General features: G+C 36.5%; 1 long non-coding RNA gene across 1 annotated transcript; it reads right to left on the minus strand.

Moving 5' to 3' along the window:
* Window positions 1-20,062: 20,062 nt before the first annotated feature.
* LOC141617855 (uncharacterized) lies at window positions 20,063-21,956 on the minus strand. The gene is made up of 2 exons (XR_012531227.1): window positions 21,764-21,956; window positions 20,063-20,594 (listed from the first exon to the last, which is right to left on the minus strand). It is a non-coding gene; the product is annotated as an uncharacterized LOC141617855 (long non-coding RNA).
* Window positions 21,957-24,707: the final 2,751 nt, after the last annotated feature.

The raw sequence follows: 24,707 nt of genomic DNA on the forward strand, positions 1-24,707 counted from the left end.
TCACCAAGCATGACGTGTATGATTGTTTTATGTTACCACTTGGTCCTAAAACTCTTGAGCTAGTACCTACGGGCCGCCAAAAGGATTCTCAAGCGCCGGAGAACAAGCAATTGAAAGATAAATGGCGAAAAGCGTACAACATAAAAGGGGTTAATGAAGGCATTAATTTAGGAAATGTCTTCCAAGACATTTTAAAAAAAAATACAAAAAGGAGGTCCGCATTCGCAGTCTGTTTGTTTCGCTTCGCAATGTCATCATTCCTAACTCCAACGTCATACGGTGGGGTTGACTTCAAGCTTTTGAGAGTGTTGAAGATGTGGACTCGATTACGCAGCACGATTGGTGTACTTATGTCTTTGGAAAATTTGGTGAAGGTCATGCGAGCAGACATCGGTGAAAATAAACAGACGCTGCTGGGGTGTATCCCCTTCTTAATGATTACGTACTTTCAACGTTTCGATTTTCGTGGTGAGAGTTGTCGCCACACCCTGCCCCTCATTAAGCACTTTGGGACCGCAGACGCTTTCGACGGACTACATGGTGAGCTTGACAAGAGCCGTTTGGGTCGGCTAACTTGGTCCGTGGTTAAGTATCCTCGGTGCCTACAAAAACAACTGTTAAGCATTGGTGGGGTGCCTGATGACAGCCAAGTGTTGGCCATTGGAAATGTGGTTAGGGATACGGCATTACAAGTGACTTCAAGTTCAGACAGGAAGAAGTTCATCGAGATCGAACTCCCTTCTGGTGTTGATGATGACGAGGAGTTGAAAGCTCGGGCTGTAGATGTAAGTGCTATTTTAATGTTTTAAAGATACTTTTTCTTTCACTACAATTACACTACAATTGTAATTGCGATATTAATCAGTAATTGCTTAAATTACAAGGTTGTCAGTAAAATTTATACTTTTTAAAGTTAAAATTATAGTGTAGTATGTTACAATTACACTTTTGTCCGTTAAAATAATACTTTTTAAAATTAATATTATACTTTTGTATGTTACAATTACACTTTTGTCCGTTAAAATAATACTTTTTAAAGTTAATATTTTACTGTTGTATCTTACAATTACACTTTCGTCCGTTGGAATTATACTTTTGGACCTTAGAATTACAGTTGTTAAGGTTAAAATTATACTTTTGAATGAACACTTTTGACTGAACAATTGTCCAATTATCTGTATTTTAATGTAGGATGTGCATGAGCTTTACTTGAAGATGCAAAGGAATGCTACTGTCTTCTATTCATGGTATGCGAGATGCGCACCATGACGCTCAAAAGGTTAACAGGAGGGATGAACCATCCTAGTGACCCTGTCGCTACACAATGCACGCAATCATTCTTTCAAAGCCAAAGGATGAAGGATTATGCTGTGGAAATGCAGGAGATAGCTGAGCGAATAAATCGTTCCGTGAAATCAGCACCTGTTCTGCAACAAAGTCCAGGAGACGAGGTTCAGAATGATGAGGTAGATGACGACGGGTATGAGCAGCATGTTGGTGACGATGATGAAGAGGAGGACAATGGTGATGAGGACGAGGGAGATGACGAGGATGTTGATAATGACGGCGATGAGGAGGACTTTGATGATATGGAGGATGATGGATCCGATAATGAGAAAGAGGTGACTGCAGATCTTGGTAGAGACCGTGAAGGCCCGGTGGCCGCGTCAATTGTTTCGGATGACGCAGCTAGTGAGAAAGCACTGGAGGTGTGTACACAACAGATAATGGAGGCCGTGCAATATTACGGCTCCACTGAATTCACGGACACTGCTTACAGAGATGAGTACAATAAGGACACCGACATGGATGTTGGTAGTACTCGTGAGATTTCCGTTATATACAGAAGGAGGAAGGCAGCTGGAAAGCAGGTGGCTGTTAAAGAGCCACCAAAATTTGACCGGGAAGCTCTGGAAGATATATATTCAAAAGAAGAGCTTGATGAGGCTGAGAAGAAGTTCTATGCGAATGCTGCAGCTGAAAATGAAGAAGAGCAGACAATGGATCTGGACGTGCATGTGGCCGGGGATAATGAGATAGCTGACCAAAAAAATGAGGCCGTAGAAGAGCAGACGGTGGATCTGGACGTGCATGTGGCCGGGGATAATGAGATAGCGGACAAGAAAAATGAGGACGATGGGCCCACCGACGCTGTTCCACCCGTCACTCAAGCGCGATTTCGGCCTGCGGAGATTATTGAAGCGGCACCGCCAAGCCTGAAAGGTCGGCGAGAGAAGACCAAGGAATTGGAGACGTAAGGGAATTGGTGAATGTGGCCTCCGACGCTACGTAAGCGGGTGTGTATGTGAGTGAAGCTCTGAATGCCGAGGCGGAAAAGGATGATGACAAGATTGGGAAGGGTAATGCTGAACCTAGTCTCCAATGTTCAAGTTCAATTGTGGTTTCTGCAACACTACACGATGCTGTACAGGTGGACTCTAAATCTTTGCAATTTAGAGGGCCTGATGCCGGGGAGACTGAGATGGCGGATAATGCTTTGGCGGAAGTTCAGAACTCAGAAGTTCCCCCCCCTGCCACTCAGTTTATGTTCTCTACTGCTGAGATATGCGATGCAGAGCGCGCAGCCGAACAACATTATCAAGAGGGTGCAGGAAACGGCGGAGGCGAAACCACTCACGAGCGGGTGTTGAAGGAAAACGAGCAGCCTGAATATGTATATGCGTTGCAGGCAAAGGAATTTATGGACGTAGAATGGACAAGCACTGTATATTCTTCTGCGGAAGTAAACGCGCTGTTCGAGGAGCACCCAATATCTGTGGCGACTGTAAATGAGGAGGGTTGGAATAATGAGGAGCCAAATTTGGAGATAAGTTCTCAGACAGTGGTAGAGAAGGTAGTGGATGGGGCTGCACTGAAGCATCACGGAGGTAATGCCGTGGATGAAGTTATTTAGTTAGAATTACATTTTTCTATTTTAAAGTTACACTTTTGTTATTTACAGTAACACTTTTTTGCCTTAGAATGACACTTTTCTCTGCTGCAATTAGACAATTTGTTAGTTAAAATCACACTTTATTCAGTTAGAATTACAATTTTCTCTACTAAAACTACACTTTTTAAAGTTAAAATTATACTTTTGTAGCTTACAATTACACTTTTGTCTTCTACAATTAGACTATTTGTAGTTAAAATTACAGTTATTTGTGATAAAATAACACTAAATTTTGTTTGAATTATAATCTTGTCTACTGAATTATACTTTCTTCTCTCGCTTACGATTACACTTACTTACCGATGATGAAATAACACTATTTTTATTACTGAGATCGGTGATTGAGGATGTTAAGGAAGTCTTCGGAAGGGACTGTCGAGAGAAGAGAGGTATCATTGACGTAGTTCAGGAGGCAGAACGTTGACATTCCTATCCCGGTCCCGCACGTCCCTCACGAGTGATCTGAGCTACCATCCTTTTTTACTTCACTCGAGTGAGCCCTTACCATGCATGGATCACGTCATTGAGAACCTTGGGTGTTCTCTTGATTGTGGGGCACCTAATCCTGATTTGTGCTTTGCGACGAAAAACCTAGCATTCAGTCAGGAGCTCCTAGTGCCAATGTTCAGTGACAGGAAATATGTGATTGACTATGCGTTCAATCGATCGGGACGTGTTTAACGAGTTGTAAGTGTATTATTCTTCACAAGAGCCTCTTAACATTGCTAATTATATATATATTTGTTGGCTAATTTCATTTTTTCGTTGTAGGGAACAATTGGTCCAATTCAACGAGTTTTATTTCATTACCCGGGAAGATATTGCAACTTTGAACCCTGGGCAGCAAATCATGACCAGTGTTATTGATGGTTGGTGCTTGCTACTCAACCACATCATGAAACCTTCGGACATATCCCGTTCTTTCTTTGGACTAAGTCACACTGTAAGTTAAAATGTTACCTTTGTGTGTTAAAATTACACATTTGTCTGTTAGAATTATACTTTTTAAAGTTAAAAAGTTGGTTTTGTATTTTAAAATTGCACATTTGTCCGTTAAAATGATACTTTTTGCCGTTAGAATTACACTCTTGATTGTTTAAATTATACTTTAAACATCTCCCTTCTGAGTTAATTCTAACACATTTTTGGGTTAAAGGTTCACTTTATTTGTATAAAATAGTTCTTTTCATTATCTGTTAACGCATTTAACACTTTTCAAATTACAGTCCCCTGCAATTATGATTTGGGACGCTCAAAAGGTTGGGAAAGTGTTGAACAAAGACGAAGACATTTACGGTGTTTGGGATTCATGGGTGAAATGTGTCGTGCACCATTCGCACTTGATACGGACATGGTAGGTAACAAAACATGTAATCTTGTCTCATGGTTTTTAAGTTTGTTCTGATCTTAGCAACACACGGTGCAGATCTTTCTCCCCGTTTTATCTGGCGACGGTGATCACTACAGCTGCGTGTGCATCAACTTTCTGACCGAGCAGATTGACTACCTCGACAACCGCAAGTACGATGACCCAATAGAAACGCTCCCTTACGGAGGGATAGCGCGTATTTCCGTAAGTGGCCGATATCTACAATTACTCTTTCTTTGTTAAAATTACAGTTTATCCATTTTTTGGTTGGAGAAATCCCACTTTTGATTACCCTTTTGTTAAAATTACACTTTTGATGCAAAAATAACACTTTATGCTGCTGCAATCACACTTTTATTTGCTAAAATTACAATGTAGTATGTTAAAATAACACTTTATCTTGTTAGAATTACACTTTTCTCAGCTAAAATCACAATTTTCTTTGCTAAAATTACAATGTAGTCTGTTAAAATAACACTGTATTTTGTTAGAATTACACTTTTGTAAGCTAAAATAACACTTTATGCTGCTACAATTACACTTTTGTCAGCTAAAATCACACTTATTTCTGTTAAAATGTCACTGTTGCCTGTTAAAATAACCCTTTCTTTTGTTAGAATTACACTTTCCTCTGCTACAATTACACTTATGTTAGTTAAAATAACACTTTGTGCTGCTACAATCACACTTTTCTGGGTCGTACTACGTTAACTCAATGACGTTTTTTTGTGTCCAGGCAAATATAATGGGGAAGTATTTGGTGTCTAAAGGGCTGTCTAAGGGGGCAAAGGTCAGCGGGTTCAAGATTGTCAACATTGAGTTCAGCTGGCAAGGTCAAGGGTATTCGAGAAATGACTGTGGTGTTTTCATGATGCTACATATGATGTTCTACCGCGGGAGCCCTTTTGAATGTGACCTCGGGAAAGAGGATGCTATGAGTTTGTACCGTGCTGAGATTGCTGCAACACTCGTCCTCTGTGACATTAACAGTATCAGAGAAGATATCCTGACGAGGGTTGGTTTTTTCAAAACGACCGCTGGACATCCGTTGACAAGAAAGTTGAATGTTTGTTAAGAGGAAAACAGATGGTGACATAGGGCGGAGTCCACAAAACGTGCTCGCGAATCGAATTTGAAAAGCCCGTTATGGAGGTGACGCGCGGTTGCCATGCGCATTCCATCCGGTCAAGCGCTATCGCCGTCAAGAGCCATCCCCGTGGAAAGGGGGACGGGTTGGGCTGCTCTCTCGATCGTGGTAGAGGTGGGCTCAACACAAATGTGGTGTCGAAGCGCTCCAGGGGCAATCAGCGTTAATCAAGGATATTAAACTCAAGCGGAAGCATGTAGCCGACTATTGCTTGTTAGATGACCACACTTATGATGAACGATGCATCATTACGCCGGCTTAATTAACGCCTTCTTTATTCAAGGATACTCAAATTATTTTTGACATTTATTTTACTTTAATTAACGACTTCTTTAATATTACGGAGTGCGGTGAACAGTGTCCGTACACCCGTCACGCAACGCTTCGGAGAAAAGACATTATGTCCTTGATGCCTGAAAACCTGATGTCGTTAGATGTGATCGAGTGCTGGTCCATTTTGATGAACCATTTGGAGAAGGAGGAATATGGCGACCATATGAGGATGTCATTCTTTGGTATACGTCACATGGTAATTCCATTTATCATTGCATAATATTTATGTCCACTTGTATTACACCTTTGTTACTTAGAATGTCACTTTTCTTAGTTACAGCGTTTTAATGTGAATGTTTCACTTTAGTTCTTTTAATCCTCAAAAGTGTCATTCTAACAATGTAAAAACAGTAATCATGTTCACTATTGCCTTTTCAAGGATTTACTGTTGCGTATGCTCGGGACGTTTGAGCAACCAGGCACACAATCAGACAGCAACTATGACGACCTGTACCAGATCTGGGACACCTTCATCGGCGACAGCGACCGCACCGTTAACTTGAAAACGGACTTGCTATTTGTCCCGTTCTGCATTGACGACCATTTTGCATGCGTTTGTATCAATCACAAATCAAATACATCGACTTCTTTGGACGGGCAAAGGCATTCTCGACTTGAAGAAGTCGCGGATTTGGCAAAGCAGCGTTTAATTGTAAGTTATTTTCGATTGCTTTCTTCCGAATGCTATCTTTTCTTGTTCAATCAGTTTTTATAGGGTAATTATGTACATTTGCAGTCTAGCGCAGTGAGTGATTATTTAGAATCACGGGATAAGGAAAAGAAGAACACTAGGGCACTGGAAATTCCAAAGTATGTGTTGCGCCAGATACCTTTCACGGATGTCACCAACTCTCAACCAACCGTAGTCGGGACTGTTCACCATGATGGCGATGCTCTTATACGAGGGTCTTCCTTTTCAGCATGAAGATCTCGAGAAGAAGAAATCACGGCGCTATTTGGTTATCCAAATTTGGTAGCTACCCTCGTTCTGGCATGGAGACATGAACATTTTGCGCGAAGGTGTGCTCGAGAAGGTCAAAGCTTTTGTTAGCACGAAGGACAAACTGTGGAAGGTATTACAACGAAGCGTAGAGATGCCCCGTGCCAATGTGAAAAAATAACAACCTTAATTTAGTAGTTCGTTTCTTTTTGGAATATTCCCTTGGCTATGTAAACACTTATTTCATATTTGCAGCTGTTAGCAAACTTAATGTAGACAGTTAGTTTTTGTGTAAATAATCTTACGACATTCTATAAAAGAATGCCTTTTCCTCTCAAGCAAGACGCAGCCACACTGTCTTTCAATGTATCTACTTCAACAATATTGAGTAATATGTTAGCTAAATCAGTCAGAAGAAACTGTGACTGTAATACACAAAATTGTAATTGTAACCTTCAGAAGTGTAATTCTAACAGGCCATATCAGTGACAGATTTACCTTACATTACATAAAATATAAATGTAATAACTGTGTACTTTGAAGAACATAATTTGTCATGATAGTCAAGCGTTACATATTTTAATTTAAAAAAAGTGTTACTGTAAATAACAAATTATTTAGTTAGAATTACATTTTTAACTTAAAATTACATCCTTTGAAGAACATATTTCAACTTAATAAAGTGTAGTTTTAGTAGAGAAAATTGTAATTCTAACTGATTAAAGTGTGATTTTAACTAACAAATTGTCTAATTGCAGCAGAGAAAATTGTCATTCTAAGGCATAAAAGTGTTACTGTAAATAACAAAAGTTTAACTTTCAAAAAGAAAATTGTAATTCTAACTAAATAACTTCATCAAGATACATTGTAATACCAAAGGCGACCAGTTGTCTTCCTGGCAGTTTGATGTCTAAACACAATACGAAACATCATGTTGTACCTCGTATTTTGTGTAGACATCCCAAAAAATTGCACTACTTATTACGTCTTAAATTGATTATTCTAAGATGACTGCATCTTCATCTTCTTCGTCTTCTTCTCCTTCTTCTTCGTCTTCTCCATCTTCTTCTTCTTCCGATGAGGTTTCTGACGATTGCGAGACTGGCGGGTGCTCTGCGAATGGGTTAGGGCAGTTCCTTTTGTCATGGTTAGCTAATCGCTTGCAATTTTTACACATACGTTTTGGCTTCCTTGCCAAAGCAACTGCTTTTTCCTTCTTCGACAACATTCTCTTCCCGCTCCCTTTGTTCTTGGATTTCTTGGGCGGCAAAATGGTTATCTCCTCAGTAGGAGAACATCCAAGAATTTTCTCCAACTGTTGACGTTTATTCAATGGTGATCCTAATGGTGAGAGTTTCTCCTTAAACTGTCTAATTAGACACGAGAAGTTCTCGACATCATTCTTCAATTTGCCCCTGAGCAACCCAACTGTATCGATGAATCTCCGACCACATTACTGACATCGCAATCTGTTTTCCATCTATTATATCAATGTCCTCAGTTGCTTCACCATTACAATCGAACATTTTAGACAACCTTGCATCTTTACACCATCTTTTAATAATACATTGTTCTGGAATAATCTTCACTCCGTTCGACGAGTAAATCCATATGACATGCCGGCAAATGATGCCTTTCCTCTCAAGCATTCTGCAGCTACAAGTGGCTTTCAGTGTATCTAGTTCAACATTATAAAGTAATATGTTAGTTAAATCAGTCAGACGAAAGTGTGACCGTAGTAATACACAAAATTAGCATTTTAACCAATAAAAGTGTGATTCTAACGGATAAAAGTATAACTTTAATCAATTTGCAATTTTAACAACCGAAAGTGTAATACTAATCAGTAAAAGTGTAATTCTAACGGATAAAAGTATAACTTTAGCAACCCAACGTATAATTTTAGTAAAGGTAATCAATAAACGTATTATCTAATCAACAAAAGTATAATTTTAACGGATAAAAGTATAATTTTAGTAAACAAACGCTACAGAATGATACCTGGGCAGAATGTGACCTCATAATTTCTCTCCCTGCTTGCATCTCTTACAGTGGTCACTTCTAAAGAGCCACACTCAGTGAATCCTCTACTTTTACAAGTACCAATTGAGCACTTGGCCTCTTCTTTAAATTCCTCGAATACTTTATGACTGTACACTTCTGCCGCGTGCACTTCAATAGCTAGATGCGTTGATATTTCAGGGAAAGCGTATCATTAGTTGTCAACTGTTTTTGTGTGTCTTTCTTTGGTCCATTCGCTGTGCCAAAACGCATCGTAAACTCAACTAATGTTCTGACTTACTCTCAAATCTCTTAAAAAAACTATTTTCGCTCTCTGATCTTTGGGTTGTCCTCATAACACCTCCCATATCTAGGTCCCTACAATGAGCCATAACCCACTGCCTCCTTTTAGCGTACATTTCTTGGAACCAGTCAATGTTATTAACATTGTGTTGCCTGCCAATTTCTTCCCATTTTGTATCGAACTCACGGTTCAATGTCTTCATCCCATATTATGGCATTCAATTTCTTTAGAAACACTGAATAATCATCTCTCGCCATTCCATACTTGCTTGGAACCTTGTTCATGATATGCCACATACAATAGCGGTGGCGCGTTGTCTTGAACACCAATGGCACCGCTTTAAGAATACCAAAGACATCCCGATCGGTGATAATGTACTTAGGCTCTTTGCCACCCATCGCACCCAGGAAACGGGTGAACACCCATTTGAACGAGTCTGCATCTTCATGAGCAACAAGCGCTCCACGAAAGTGATCGACCGTTTATGATTATCAACCCCGTGAAAGGTGTGAATGACATGTCATACTTATTGGTGGAATACGTCGGATCGAATGACACAAAGATCCCCAAAAACCGAGTAGTTCCTTCTAGCGATCCCGTCCGCCCATATAGCTTTACTAAGGCTACCGTCAGAATCAACATCATAGTCAAAGAAGAACCCTGGTCTAGTAATGTGACCAACTCCTTAAAGTGGTCCACAAACATCCGACCGTCCCGTTCATGAATGTAGCATTTCACATCCCTGTGAAAGTTCTTAAAAGAATTCAAACTAGCACCGATGTTTTCAAACCCATTAACATGTTCCTTCAGAATTTTGTACGTCTTCGTAGCTCCTATCTTCAGCTGTTTATTAATGACAATCTATTAGATGTACAGATTTTAATCATCAAAAAACATAATTAAAACAGATACAAATATATCAGTTCAAAAAAAGAAAAGTGTTGTTTTAACAATAGAAAATGTAATAGCAGACTCAAAAAGTGTAATTTTAGATCACAAAAGTGTAATTCTAACAAAATAAAGTATAATTTTAATCAAGAAAAGTGTAATTCCAATTAACTCACCCTTGAATTATAAAGGATTATCATTTTGTGATAGTCTGTTATGTTGCATGCCAACTTTTGGAACTCTCTATCTCTGGCCGATACGAGTTCATGGTTGTGCCCTTTGTGGAATCGTCAATTCGTAATCCCCCTTCATCAAGAACAGCCTAATCCTCGCTTTGCAACCAACACGCCTGACTTTGTGTCTCCTACCTGAGTCCTGGCCGCCACTACACTCCAATTGTCCCTTCTGTTTGAACCCCTCCCGGTTGCAAACCAACAGTTTAGATTTGATCTCCCCTCCACGCCATCTCTTAGTTGTGTACTTACGCACATCAAAACCACAAGCAACAAAGATAAATTCTATAAAATGTCACCGCTTCCTCTATTTCGTGAATTCGACCAACATACGGGGTGAACTTAGCTTCAACATCTTTGCAAAATTCTTCTTCATTCGGCTTTTGTTTTCCATTGTGCTCAATATTATCTGACAATAGCGTAATAATTATCAATAGTTTTCATAACAACTTAAAGTAACCCATATATTAGTTCAAATTATATATTTCTTAAAATTACACTTTTCTTTCTTACAATTATACTTGTCTCTATTAGAATTACGTTTTCAATGTTAGAATTATACTTTTTATTACGACAATTATAGTTTATAAAGTTGCAGCTTTTCTGTTACAATCAACCCTTTGGTTGTTAAAATTACACTTTTCTTTCTTACAATTATACTTGTTTCTATTAGAATTACAGTTTCAAAACTTGCAGAAATTATCTTTTGCAATCACACTTTTGCCTGTTAAAATTACAGTCCAATCTGTTAGAATTATACTTTTTATTATTACAATTATAGTTTATAAAGTTGCAGCTTTTTTGTTACAATAAACTATTTGGTTGTTATAATTACACTTTTGTACGTTACAATTATACTTGTAATTATTACAATTATAGTTTCAAAACTGACATATTATGTCTATTACAATAACACTTTTACCTGTTAAAATTATACTTTTATCACATATAATTACAGTTTTATAATTTATACAAATATTACACTTTTGATAATCAATTCTACCATAATAATTACAATAATACTTTTGTGGCTTACATTCACACCTTTTGCAGTTAAGATTACAATTTCATCGAATTCATCGTTATAAATTTCAAGCCCGACACTATGATGTTGAACTTATTATTCACGAGTTTAACTTCCATCATGGAGTAGTTTAACAGATTTTGCATGATAAAAAACAATCTTCAAAAATAACCTAAAATACACTTCCTCGTCATATTTAAAGAACTGTTAATATCTAACCTAATGTTTTCATAACAATATTATATACAAACTAATCTGAAGAAAATTTAAAAAAAAAACAATCCAATCATTACCATGGTTAAATGGAACCATTTGCAAAGCCGTCATTTTTTACGTTGGACGTTGGTATTGTTGTTTGTTTCTCAGCTTCGACGATAATAATGGAAGATGCTAAAGGATAATAATGGAAGACGATCAAGAAAGGTGATAAAGGAAGATGGGAGATGAAGAAAGTAGGATTTGCGCTCAATTTTCGCCTTGATCGATGAGTATTTTTTTCAAATTGTGTTTCCTGGAGTATGACTAAGAAATGTGTTGAGGAAGGTTGTTTAGTGATTATGCATGTGTTTGTGTGTGCACAGTGGGTAATAGCAAGTAGTAGATCGATCTTGACCCTTCTTCTCTCTCCCGCTCACCCTATTTTCTTTTTTTTTTTTTCACGCCTATAATGGGCTTAAAGTAGGCAAATCTCAACTCTCCATTCTTCTAATCCAAGGGCCCTAATAAAGACTTAGGGACTCAAAAGATATTAAGGACTTAGAAGAACTTATCACTATATATATATATATATATATATATATATATATATATATATATATATATATATATATATATATATATAGAGAGAGAGAGAGAGAGAGAGAGAGAGAGAGAGAGAGAGAGAGAGAGAGAGAGAGAGAGAGAGAGAGAGGGAAGGGTTCTTCTAAGGTCCTCATATCATATAAGGCCCTAAGTCTTTATAAGGGCTTTTGGATGGAAGGGATGGAGGGATGAGATTACATCTCATTCAAGGGTCACAATTCTCCCTCCCTAATCCTTGTATAACTCTATCTAATCTTGTATAACTCCTTACTTATTGTAACCTCCATACTCACTTCCTCATTATTCATTTTCTCACATTTCTCTCAATCCCTTTCTCTCTCTTTCTTCACTCCCATATTTCTGAAAAAAAAAACCCAAAACAAAAAAAACCGAAAATAAAAAAAAAAAAAAAAAACCATCACCGGCCTTCCTCCTTCTTCTCCGACAAACAACCCCACAACCACCTTCAGCCGCCCATCCTCCTTCCTCTCTATGTCCTTCCTTCTCCTTCCTCTCGCCTTCTGCCACCCCTAACACACCACCACGCGCCTCACCACACCACCACGCCCACATCCACGACACTACCACGATCCTACTGCCGTCCTCGCCACAAGCTACCACCGTCCTCCCTCCTTTACTCGACCTTCACCAAAAACGGCCAGCCCCTACTCCACCGACAGCAACCACCACAACACCACCCAACCAACACGCCAGATCTGAAATTTAAAATTGTTTCTAAAATAAAAAACCACCAGATTTGGTGGTGGTGGTGTGCGGAGGTTTAGGTGGGTCGTGTGGTGGCTGTTATTGTTGTTGTCGGGTGGTGGGTCGTGTGGTGGGTGTTGTTGCACCACCAATTCCGTCTCCCTCACCTTCTTCTTTCTTTTTCTGATTTTTTTTGCACCACAAAATAACATTGTTGTCGTCAATTTCAGTTTGGGTTTGTTTTTTTCATTGCTTTTTTTTTCAGATTTTTTCATTGCTTTTTTCATTGCTTTTTGTTGTTTGACCGTGGAATTTTTTGAGATTTGTTTTTGTTGTTCATTTTAATAGTCAGATTCACGCCTCACCTCCCTCAAATTCTTTGTTGTTCATTTTTTCAGATTTACCTTTTTGTTTTGTTTTTGTTTTTTGTTTTTTTGTTTTTGTTATTTTTTTTGTTATTTTGTTATTTTGTTGTTATTGTTATTTGGTTATTGTTATTTGGTTGTTATTGTTATTTGATTTTTTGGACTAAAGTTATACATCTTGTCTATTAAAGTTATACATTGCGTGCATTAAAGTTATACACTCGATCTTTGTTGTTTTGAATGTCTTATTTGTTATTTTTCAAGTTTTTTTAAAAGTTTCATATTTTGGGCTAAAGTTATACAATAATCAAAATAGAGTTACACTCTTAATGTCTAAAGTTATACATTGTATAAATTAAAGTTACACAAATTTTGGACTAAAGTTATACATCTTGCCTATTAAAGTTATACACTGCGTGCATTAAAGTTACGGGTTTTTTTTAGATTAACGGGTTTTTGTTATCATGGGGTTTTTTGGTTTTTCTTATTATGGTTTTTTTTTTTTTGCTATTGTTATTTGGTTTTTTTTTATTATTAGTTTTCAGATCTAGTTTTCTTCTTCTCAACTTTCATCACTATTTTATTTTTTTATTTCAAATATGTCTTATATTACAATTTTAGGATTTCGGTTATATATTGGACTAAAGTTATACGATTTTGGACTAAAGTTATGCGATTTTATAGTAAAGTTACACAATTTTGGACTAAAGTTATACAAAAATGGACTAAAGTTATACAAAAATGGACTAAAGTTATACAAAAATGGACTAGAGTTATACAAATATGGACTAAAGTTATACAAATAAGGACTAGAGTTATACAAATATGGACTAAAGTTATACAAATAAGGACTAAAGTTATACAAAAAAAGACTAAAGTTATACAAAAATTGGACTAAAGTCATACAACAATGGACTAAAGTTATACAAAAATGAACCAAAGTTATACAAAAATGAACCAAAGTTATACAAAAAATTGGACTAAAGTTATACAAAAATGAACCAAAGTTATACAAAAATGAACCAAAGTTATACAAAAATAGACCAGAGTTATAGAAAAATGCACCAAAGTTATACAAGAAATGGACTAAAGTTATACAAAAAAAGACTAAAGTTATACAAATATGGATTAAAGTTATACAAAAAATTGGACTAAAGTTATACAAAAATGAACCAAAGTTATACAAAAATGAACCAAAGTTATACAAAAATAGACCAGAGTTATACAAAAATGCACCAAAGTTATACAAGAAATGGACTAAAGTTATACAAAAAATTGGACTAAAGTTATACAAAAATTGGACTAAAGGTATAAAAAAATGAACCAAAGTTATACAAAAATGAACCAAAGTTATACAAAAATTGACTAAAGTTAGTCCATATTTGTATAACTTTATTCCATATTTGTATAACTTTAGTCCATTTTTGTATAACTTTGGTTCATTTTTGTATAACTTTGGGGCATTTTTGTATAACTTTAGTCCAATTTTTTGTATAACTTTAGTCTTTTTTTGTATAACTTTGGTCTATTTTTGTATAACTTTGGTTCATGTTTGTATAACTTTAGTCCATTTTTGTATAACTTTGGTTCATTTTTGTATAACTTTGGTCCATTTTTGTATAACTTTAGTCCTTTTTTGTATAACTTTAGCCCATATTTGTATAACTTTAATCCATATTTGTATAACTTTAGTCCATTTCTGTATAACTTTGGTCCATTTTTGTATAACTTTGGTTCATTTTTGTATAACTTTGGTTCATTTTTGTATAACTTTCGTCCTTATTTGTATAACTTTAGCTCATATTTGTATAACTTTAATCCATATTTGTATAACTTTAGTCCATTTTTGTATAACTTTGGTTCATTTTTGTATAACTTTGGTTCATTTTTGTATAACTTTAGTCCAATTTTTGTAAAACTTTAGTCTTTTTTGGAATAACTTTGGTCTATTTTTGTATAACTCTGGTTCATTTTTGTATAACTTTAGTCCATTTTTGTCTTAGATGAAAAAAAAGTATCTCGCAAAAAAAAAACGAGATTTAAAACACGAAATCTTAAAAAAAAACGTATAACAAGAAGAGATTTAAGAAAATGGTTAAAAAAAGAGAACTAACAAAATAAAAGACAACTAAAATAAAATAAAAGACAAAAAAAATAATGAATGGAAAAAACAACTCAAAACATACAAATTAACACAAAACGAAAAAAAAAAAAAACGAGTTGAAAAAAAAAAAAAAAAAAAGGTCAGCGGCGGTGGGGCGGCGGCGGGGCGGCGGCGGTGTGGTGGCGGCGGCGGGTTGGTGGGTGGTTAGTTGGTGTCGGTGGGGTGGTGGTGGGTGGTGGTGAATAAGGAAGAGAGGAATGAATGATTTATTTGAGTTTTTTGATTTATTTTGATTTTTTGGGTTTTTTATTTATTTGGATTTTTGGGTTTTTTTTATTTATTTGGGTTTTTTTTTTAGAGTTTGAGAGAAGAGAGAAATGAAATGTGTAAGATGAAAGAGAAATGGATGAGTGGAAAACAAATATATAGTAAATTAGTGACTAATTAGAGTGGATTAGTGAAGGAGGAGAGAGATGGTGAGATTAGCTTATAAACACACTTTTTTGGGGTTGATCTCATCCCTCCATCTCCCTCCATCCAATGGCTCATAATAGAACTTATGGACTTAATATATCTAAGGACCTTAGTTGATCTCTTCTATATATATATATATATATATATAGAGTCAAGTTCAAATGAGTCCACCTAAATATTTGAGTCCCTAAGTCCTAATCTAAGCCATTGATCTTCTAAGATTGATGGTTGAGATTTGAAACCTCTAAACAATTTTTTGAATGAAACTTTAATGTTTTATCAGTGAAACTTTAACTTGTGAATGAAACTTTATTTCTGTATGATTGTAACTTTAATTTTTAAAGTTATTTTGTAAATAAAAATAAAAATTTATGTATTTTTAAATATAATTTTAATGTTTTACGAGTGAAACTTTAATGCTTAAAAGTGTAACTTTAATTTTTTTATGACATTTCTAATATAAAAATTTTAATTTATGAAATAATGTAATTATGACTAATATTTATTTAATAAAATTGATTTTTGAGTGAAACTTTAAAGTTTCACGAATGAAACTTTAATGCTAAAAAGTGAAACTTTAATTTTTCACGCCATTTTTAATATAAAAATTTGAATTTATAAAATAATGTAATTGTAACAAATATTTATTTAATAAAACTGATTTTTAAGTGAAACTTTAATGTTTTAAAAATATAACTTTAATTTATGTAAAAATGTAATTGTGACTAATATTTATTTAATTTCACTGATTTATAAATGAAACGTTAATGTTAAACAAGTGAAACTTTAATGATAAAAAGTGAAACTTTAATTTTTTTAGGCCATTTCCAATATAAAAATTGGAATTTATGTAATTTTACCAATTTATGAAGGCAACTCTAATGATATACGAGTGAAATTTGAATGTTTACATTTTATATTTTCATAATGTCCGTTAGTCCATTTTTTGCATTATTTTGAATTTTGTCCCACACGCCACCAACAACAAACACAACACCACTACTCTCCTTTCGCCTCCACCAACAACCAGAAAAAGTTAAATCTAGAAAAAAAATAGATCTCATAAAAAGACCTAACCTTGCCTTCCCCCACCAACTACCACCCTAAACATGCAACAACAATAACCCCCACCACCACGCACACAATCACCACGCACCAACAGCACCCACCCACCAGACGGACACCATTACCCACGCACAACACCACCACGCCACTGCCAGCGTCTCCCCCACACACCCATCCACCAGCTGCTCCTTTTTTTAATTTGTACTTTTTTGTAGATCTAGGTTTTAATTGTAATTGTAGATCTGGAAAAAAAAAGAGAGAGAGAGAAATGATAAGAGAGGCAGCCGTGGCAGAAGGAGGGAGGAGAATAGGCGGCCGTGGTGGAGGCGTTGTTGTCGATGGTGGACTAGAGGGGCGGCGTCAGCAAGTGAGGTGGCAGGGGAAGAAGAGGGAGAGGCGGCGGTGGTGGGAGTGAGCCCTTTGTTTTGGTGGTGGTTGTGGGTGACGGGGTGGTGTTGGTTGGTGGTCAGAGTGGTGATGTCGGGTGGATGGCCGAGGGAGGCACGAGGAGATAGGGGGCAGAGGTAGGCGGCGGTGATGACGGGGTGTTGACCGAGGAGGGCACGAGGCAGAAGGAGGCGGTGGTTGTCGACGGTAGGGAAGGTGGTGGTAGTTAGGAGAGTTTGAGAGAGAAGTGGGAAGAGAGAGATGTGTGTGTTTGTGTTAGGGTTTGTGAGAGTGATTGAGTGAGTGAGTAGGGTTTGGCTGCCTTATATATGTTAGTTTTTTTTTTTTTAATCTTAGCCATTGATTTCCTATGATCCAAGGGTGTAAAATAGGACTTAGGGACTCATCTAAGTAAGGTGAACTTAGTTGAACCTAATTCTATATATATATATATATAGAAATAGGATCCTGTACGAACTTAAAGTTCGGTGCGAACTTACGAACTGACTAAAAGACCAATCAAAGACCACTTACGCTCAACCTCACCCTTGCTCCTTCACATCAAATATTCTCGACACCATATTTCTCTCGTCTCTACCCACAACCTCCACCGCCGGCGCCGGACATCCAGACCACGCCGAAAATCTCCGGAAACGCCGCTAATCCTCCGCTTCTCCCCACCATCCTTTCAAATCGTCACTCCCCTCGTCCCATAACCAACCATCACACATAAGTACACATCCAACTTTATTGTTGCCGGAGCTCCGGCGTATATGTCTCCAGTAAGCCACCTTAACTCCACCGTCCCGTGATGTCATGTTTGCCTTGTTATTTTTTAGATCTGGTATTTTGATCTAGAACCTATTTCGATTATGGGTTTTTGGAGTAGCCAACGACGCTCACTCGAATCAATCGCCGTCAGATCAGAGGCAGTAGGGGTGGAGCTTCGATGCGGTTTCGTGTTCTCTGGAGGTTGTGGTGGTGGTCGTGGCGGCGAAAAAGTGATGTCGGGAAGGAGAAGTGGAGTCTATTGTGCTTAGTCTTCGGACGGAAAGTGGATATGCAGCAGGAACAAGCTAACTGTTCTGTGAAGGAAGATAGCAAAGATCAGCAAGTTTTTAAAAGCAACAGTACATGGATTTTCGATAGATCAATTCGTAGGCTAATTGCATTGTTTATTTTTCCAAAGCAATGTTTTGTGGCCTTTGTTCCACCAGTAGTTTGATTTAATGTTCCGTAAATCAATATCTTGAGCCTTCTCTTTTCAACTTTATGGAAATCAAGCTACTTTGAGATTTATTTATGTATAAGAATGATGCTTTCTCCATTAGTTATTTTGCAGTTGCCATTACTTTAATGCAAAGTGCAAATGTTCATATCTGGGAGTTTTAGGTACAGTTAGCTATAGCTTTGTTTTCAGGCAAAAGCCATTAATGTGACTGTTGTTATTATTGTTTTGATGGGTTTGATACTCATTACTAGCTGTTATTTTTATTTGTGAATGATGGAGTTTTGTTGTTAATGGGAGTAGACTAGATGTGCTCATGTGTTGCCGCACCTAATAGACTAGGGGCCATCTGGTTAAAGAGCAGATACAGTGAAATACGGAGTAATAGACAATGCATTTATTCACCTCTTGAGCAAGATCTGTATGCATCTGACTCACGTCCGTATTCTCGTTTAAGTTGTTAGTTATATACCCTTAGCTAGCTATATACACTCGTTTAAGTTGCTAGATACATAACTTTAAATTCTACCAGATAAACTCTTTTATTTATTTGACACTGTTTCGTTTAAGTTGCTAAATACCCTCGTTTAAGTTGCTAGATACACTTCTTTAAGTTACTAGATACTCTTTTATGTTACTATATATATATATATATATATATATATATATATATATATACCTTTAGATAGTTAGATACACTGCTTTACGTTATTATATACATATCTTTAACTAGCTAGATACACGCTTTTACCTTGTTAGATACACATCTTTGACTTGCTAGAATATACAAAAAATATACTAATTTCTTGATATTACTAGATACACTGCTTTACCTTATTACATACACATCTCTTACATATTAAATACACTCTTCAAAATTTCTACATTCACTCATTTAATTTATTAAATACACTCGTTATCTTACTAGAAAAATAATTCAAATGAATTAAGGTAATACTAACAAACAAGTACATTGAACATACCACTAATACAACACATATTCATAAATGACCATTTTTAATACTCATTTCTTAATAACTTGGTTGAACTTTGTTGTGGCATGAGAAAAGTCGTAGCTAGGCCTTTAAAATGGATCTAATTCAAGGAGGTAAAAAAAAACCTAGAGGGAATATGCAAGGTGGTAAGCATAAAGCATTGGTGAGTTTGAAATTGCACCTACATAGGTTTTACCCTATCCTTCGTGACCTGGTTTTCCGACATTGCAGATGAAGGATGTAAAAGAAGAACCTGATAGCTGCCGAGAATGAACCTCTTGTTCAGGTAGGGCCGCAAATACTGCTGCATGTCTCCCTCGAATGACATGTACATATTTTATGAGACTAATTTAACTGGTTTCCTCCGTGGATGTTCCAACTGCTAAAGAAACCTCCCCCTTGCCGTGCAAATAGAGGCAGAGAGAGTGCGAGTGAGAGTGATTGTAAAAAGTTTTTTTTTTTGTTTTTTTTCCCTGTATGAATGTACCTGTATATTAATGCTTCGCCATTTCTGTTCTTTAATAGACACATTCGAATTTGACCGATGCAACTAATAATATTGAAGCGAAGATGAAGCAGAGGAAGATGATGCAACGGCTGCGTCCTTCGGCGCATTAGCAATGTGATGTTTAATTTCAATTGCAGTGCTGTTGTTTTTAACTTTGGTGCATTAGCAATGTGATCTTTAATTTCAATCTTTGACGATTAATTTGTTAATCACCTTTAAAATGGATTGGGAGATGATATGAATATAAATTTGTGTTTATAGAGGATTATAAATATGATTATACAAGAGTGCAAAATGAATCATGAACAAAAAAAATATCAAATACTTCTATGAAGTAATTGCAGTAATGCAAGAATTCTACTTATACACAACATGCTCACAAAACATGCTTGTATGTTCACTGAGGAAACAAATGTCCAGTAAATAGCTTCTCAATCTGTCATTCTCACAAGGCAAGAGCGGCAATATGACTGTATGGAGACTCGTCCCCATAAAGTTTTTGGGAGTACTTCCGATCAAATGTCACTAAACTGGTAGCTGAATCTTGTGCACTACGAACCTCAGTAAGGCAAGTCAAGGGCAACCTTCAGTAATCGGCTAAATCCAGTATGCGTACCACAAGCGTATGCGATCAAAGGAATACGCATGGGACTACTTATTCCACGTGCTCAGTCAAGGAGTTATGCAGCATCCAACTCGCTAATTGGGGTATGTAGTGCTGATCATCAGCTGGGTAGAATAAAACATCTTTCCTGTCACCTCCCTTGCCTCTGCAGATATGACAACAGGTCAGAATTAACAACAGATATTCTAATTCTAGCATCATAAACAACAGATAGACTTAGACACCACAATTAATCTCATTCTCAATTATACGCAAAGTAATATAGAAGACACATTTTTCAAAAGATGGATTAAACTGAGCAGTATACCCATATTTATTTATTTTTCCGTTTCACAGAAGCTTGGTCTTTGAACAGTGTTTTATTCCTCATATGTTCATGAAGAGGCACATAAGCCAATAGATGCAAATGCAAATGAACTGGGGAAATTCCTTTAAGGATATATAGTTGTATAGTTTCTACCGAACTCATAGCACCTAATGCCTTTCACAACAACCTAGCTAATATCCTCACTCACTCTTTGATCTACTTTAAAATTGAAAAACACATCACAACAACATAATCCCGGTGCCTCACGACTCAAGAGCCTTGCAAATAGCTTGGTGAGGTGGCCATATATACACAGCCTCGCCCCTATTCTAACGGCACAAAAATACTGTTTTGAAACAATCCAAAATGATTAGTGCGATAAGATTTTTTTTATCAAGTAACTCTGCTACATGAACAGGGTAATTTGCAAACTACTCATATGTTCCTTGGTTTCACAAGCTAGGGGACAACTTAGCATTCACTTAAAATTCTAAAACTATATTAGCAGTCGATATTATAAGCTTACAGCTCATACTGAAACAAATGATTTACCAATCATATCAAGTTGTCCATCTGACAACATCCTTTTTCTTTACAAATCAAATACTCCCTCTAATTATTAGGAATTGCTCCATAATTTACTTGTTGCAAAAAGTAAATGGAGCAATTCCTAACAACCGGGAGGGAGAACCAACCAACATGATGAATATAATAATATTTGCAACTAACAAACGTGTAGGTAACCAAGTCGGTGAACATTAAACGCAAACTAGTATGATATCGTCCGAAATGGGAAGAAAACATAAAGCATAAAACTTATGATTCTAGCGTCAACAAACGTGGATTCAAAAATGCCATCTACTCCAAACCCAATTAACCACAATTTTACACTAAACTCACTTAATCGCAATCGAAACTATAATTTTCTTGGTCTGCAGAAAATATTATTGTCGGGGAAAACCATTATGCATGTTATGGAGCTCAGTACAGTTTAAAGCAAAACGTGCCTGAAGAAGTCGTCTCATGACATCGAGTACAATTGTTTTTCGAATAACATTAGCCTGCATCAGATTATTATAAGACCTAATCAGTAACCAGGTGAATCAACTAAATCCGACATCAACGAGTTCCTAGCAAAATTATATGATGGCCTAGATATAAAGAACAATTTAGTGTATCTGTTTGATTCTGAAATTGAACAAAATTGGACTAAAGTTATACAAATATGGACTAAAGTTGTATAACTTTAGTCATATAATGTATAACTCTATGCATATGATGTACAACTCTAGGCATATAATGTATAACTCTAGGCATTTAATGTATAACTCTAGTCACAATATTTATAATTCTAGTCAAAAGATGTAAAACTCTAGTCACAATCTGTATAACTCTAGACATACAATGTATAACTCTAGGCATTTGATGTATAACTCTAGTCAAAAAAAAAATAACAACAAAAAAACAAAAAAAATAATATGAAAAATCTAAAACAAATCTAAAAATCTAAAAACTAGATCTAAATAAATAACAACATAATAAGTAAATAACAAAAAAAAAAAAAAAAAAAAACCAACAACCCAACCCAACCCGAAATCTGAAATAAACCAAATAACAATAAAAAAAAACCAAATAACAAAACCAAATTTAAATATCGTGTGTATAACTCTAATGCACATAGTGTATAACTTTAATAGACAAGATGTATAACTTTAGTCCAAAAAATCAAATAACAATAACAACCAAATAAAAAAATAACAACCAAATAAAACCAAATATGTAACACTAACAAAAAAAATACCAACAATAATAAATAATATTAAAATACCAAATCAGAAAAAAAATAAAAAAAATAGATCTAAAAAAAACACCACACAAAATTAATACCAAATAACTCATGAGAATAACAAATTATATGCATAAATCTAACAAAAAACCCGTAAATCTAACAAAAACCGTAAACAAAAACCGTAAAAAAAAATGAAATACTAAAAATTAATTAACCAACACCCAAATAAACAAAAAAAAAACAATTAACAATAAAACTGATATTGTAAGTGAATGATTACTCGCAACGCAAGCATAAAATAGAGCTCATCTAATGCAGTAGACAAAACTAAAAAAATCATTTATCAAGCTCCAAGTGCAGTACATAAACAAACACCTTATTCTTCAAAAAAAATACTAGTACAACATAATCCCATCATCACAGCGAATTCATTTAAAATCGATTCCAAAAAAAAATGAAAGGAGGAGAAGAAGGAGGTGGCGCCGAGGTAGAGAAGGTCGGGTAATTGTTGTCGTTGTGGTTGCCACGTTGGTTGGAGCGGCAGATCTGGAAGGAGGGGAAGAAGGAGGTGTCGCCGAGGAGAAGAAGGAGATGTGTTGGTTTGGTGGGGTGAAAGAGGAGGTGTGACGGTGGGGTGAGTGGTGGCTGGTGGTTTTCGTGCTGGCGGTGGGGTGAGTGGTGGGTGTAGTTGTTAGTTGGTGACGGTGGTGATCGAGAGGTCCGTCGTTGGTGTCGTTGTTAGTTGGGTTTTTTTTTTTTTTTGGTTTGGTTTTTGGTTTATTAAATGAGAGAAGTGAGATAGAGGGAGGGAAAATGGTTGTGATAATGAGAGGATAGGAATGATTAGTGAGGGGGGAGTAATTGAGTTGAGGAGGAAATTAGAGAAATGAGCATCTTGTTTAGTCAGATTAGTTTCTAGCCCTTCATTTTGATTGAATCTCATCCCTTCATCCACTCTATCCAAGGGTTCTTATAAGGACTTAGGGCCTTATATGATAGGAGGACCTTATAAGAACCCTTCTATATATATATATATATATATATATATATATATATATATATATATATATATATATATATAAATGAGATCTAATGAGTCCACCCAAATTCTTTGAGTCCATAAGTCCTCTTTAGGGTCCTTGGATGAGGGAGATGGAAGGCTGAGATTGAAGGGAATAAGGAGGGGATTAATGTTAAAAGAATGGATTAATGCTAATTTAAGACACACACACACTCTCTCTCTCTCTCTCAACCTCACTAATCCGCCTAATTAAAAACTAATTCACTATATATCAATTATTTCCCCATCCATTTCTCTCTCATATCGTAAATATCATTACTCTCATCTCTTTAAAAACCCAAATAATTCAAAACCCAAATAATTCAAAAACTCAAATAATTCAAAACCTCGTCCATACCGTCACCACCCATCACACGCCACCGCCACCTCCCTTCACTCGACATCACCAACACCACTCCAGGGCACCACCATCGACTCCTTCACCACCGCACCCGCACTACTGCCGCCACCACCAACTCGCAGCCCCGCCACCACCACTATCACCAACACACACAAAAACCCGCAACCCCCCTTTTTCAGATCCACGACAACCACCACCACAACAACCACCACTGCCTCGCATCACCCCACGACCCACGATCCACAACCCACGACACCTTCTCACGCAACCGCACCAACAACCTTCTCACGCAACCGTACCAACAACAAAAAAAACCCACGACACCACCATTACCAACGACAACCACCACAAACACCCACCACCACTCCTTCTCGTCCATCCCGACCTCCACCGACCCCCGCCATATCCCTCCCCTTCTTATATTTCCAGATCTGAGGTTGGGGTTTGCCCTATTTTTGAGGGTATGGTGTTTGGTGGAAGTGGTGGTTATATTTTTGGCGGTTGTGGTAGTTATTGGTGGTGTTGTCTGCTGTTGTTGTGAGGGGCCGGGATTTGTTATTGTCCTATGTTTTGGTGGATTCTTTTTTTGTCCTCCTTTTTTCAGATTTAAACGTTTTTTTTTAGATCTTGTCTATAAAAATTCGTCTTCTTTTATATTGTGAGATACTTTTATTTTATTCTTATTAAATCTTCAAAATAGATACACTCGAAAAGCATTTTTTAAATCTTTAGATCTACTTT

Source organism: Silene latifolia, chromosome X (assembly GCF_048544455.1).
Source record: "Silene latifolia isolate original U9 population chromosome X, ASM4854445v1, whole genome shotgun sequence".
Classification (NCBI taxonomy): Eukaryota; Viridiplantae; Streptophyta; class Magnoliopsida; order Caryophyllales; family Caryophyllaceae; genus Silene; species Silene latifolia.